This window comes from Chionomys nivalis, chromosome 20 (assembly GCF_950005125.1).
Source record: "Chionomys nivalis chromosome 20, mChiNiv1.1, whole genome shotgun sequence".
Classification (NCBI taxonomy): domain Eukaryota; kingdom Metazoa; phylum Chordata; class Mammalia; order Rodentia; family Cricetidae; genus Chionomys; species Chionomys nivalis.
In genome coordinates this window covers 27,860,665-27,862,372 of record NC_080105.1, presented here as the reverse complement: position 1 = coordinate 27,862,372, position 1,708 = coordinate 27,860,665, and the positions used below count along the sequence as shown (strand labels likewise).

General features: G+C 43.4%; 1 pseudogene; it reads right to left on the bottom strand.

Moving 5' to 3' along the window:
- Nucleotides 1-624: 624 nt before the first annotated feature.
- LOC130862608 (sin3 histone deacetylase corepressor complex component SDS3-like) lies at nucleotides 625-1,466 on the bottom strand (annotated as a pseudogene).
- Between the last annotated feature and the right edge of the window lie 242 nt (nucleotides 1,467-1,708).

Below are 1,708 nucleotides of genomic sequence, written 5' to 3'. Positions count from 1 at the left end.
GTGAATGTTATAAAAATATAATTTTCCAAATGACAAAAATAATGTTCAGTTATTTTAAGTGAACTGCTTAAATAGGTATTCTAACACCTATGCTTGCTTGCCCTTTAGTTAATTCCATGAATATTTATTGTTATTGTGTACAGCTAGTATTTAGGAGACGTAAAGAGAATCCTAAAACAATGAGACAAATATAAACAAAACAGAAATGTTAACATTTTCTAAATTAAGTAACTCCCATACACAGGGTAGTACCCTGTTGCTTAGTGTATTCAGTGAAAGTCTAAACATGTTGATTTCATCTCAATAATTTAATTGATAACTCCAATGATTTATAGTTTATGATATAATCAAAAAGGAAAGAAAGAAAACTTGTTCATTGTTTCAATTTTCTATTACAAAAATAAAATGAACTTCAAGGGAATAGATACAGTGTACCTCCTGTTATACCACTTCGGTAGGACAAATAGTTTGATCCAGAGGCAAACTCCAAAGCTGACATGGGTCTGCCCACCTTCAACTAACTTAATGTGGAAACTAAGTTGTCTTGTAAGAGTTCTTTCCTCTCTAGGGAAAGGAAGAAAAGATGACAATGCAAAGCAACCTCAGCAAAAACAAAACAAGTGTGTAGAAAGGTCAAGCCGCTGACCGCCGGCGGATCACGAAGAGACCACACTGCAGCTGGCCCAGATAGATCCTCATCTTGGTGCTGTCACTGGTCTTCCTCACCCAGGTCTCATTGGCTCCCACTGAACTGATCACACAGCTCAGTTTCTGGTTGTCCTTTGACTCTAGGTAGATGGCTTGGCTCTTGTGGTACCATCTTTTATCATAGTACAGTTTGACATCTTCTATCCGAGCCTCAAATCTCTGGGCTGGAGACTCTGCAGGTGTGGCAGGCAAGTGTTCAGGAGAGGATGGGGAAGCTGGTCTCTTGGGTGACTTAAGCTTGTTCAGCGTCCTTAGATCCTCCATGATCTGCTCGTCTGTTAACAGATAGTGTAGCTGAGCGGGAGCCGGTTTTCTCCTCTTGTCTGGAATGGGGACAGGATCATTTGGTCACTCCGCAATTTTCTGGTCACGATGGGTTTCACCTCCATAGAATCTCCTGTCAGCTCCATCGTGAGCTTCTCATTCTCAATCATCTTCTTCTCCTCGAGCTCGGCGATCAGGTTCTCCTTCAGCTCCACCTTCTTGTCTTCAAACTCCTTCACGGCCGCCTTCTTCTCTTTGATATAATTCCTTTCCACCTGTTCGGTTTCCAGCTGGAGGAAGAGCTCTGCATTCCGGATCCTCTCTCTGTACTGCTGATCCAGCTTCTTCATCCTCTTCTGATATTCCTGTAACGTACCTTCCTATAGCTGCTGCAGCTGCCTCTTCAAAGACGCCAATTTGTCTTGATACATCTGTTCCTTCATCTCCACGTAGGCTTCCTCATCGTGTTTTGTCAGGTCGTGATCCGCCGGCGGTCAGCGGCTTGACCTTTCTACACACTTCCTCTCCCCTGACCCTTTTTCTGGAGTGGTTTTTAGTTTTGTTTTGTTTTCTTCTAATAGAAAACTCTTAACTTACCGGGACTAGCTGCTTGGCCTGGAACATGGAGAGCGCTGTGGGATCTTCAAGGCACTCACATGGCTGGCCACTTCCATCTCTGTACCGTTCTTTCCTGCCTCGGCTTCTTTCAGATCAGTCACCAGAGACTCACTCTCAG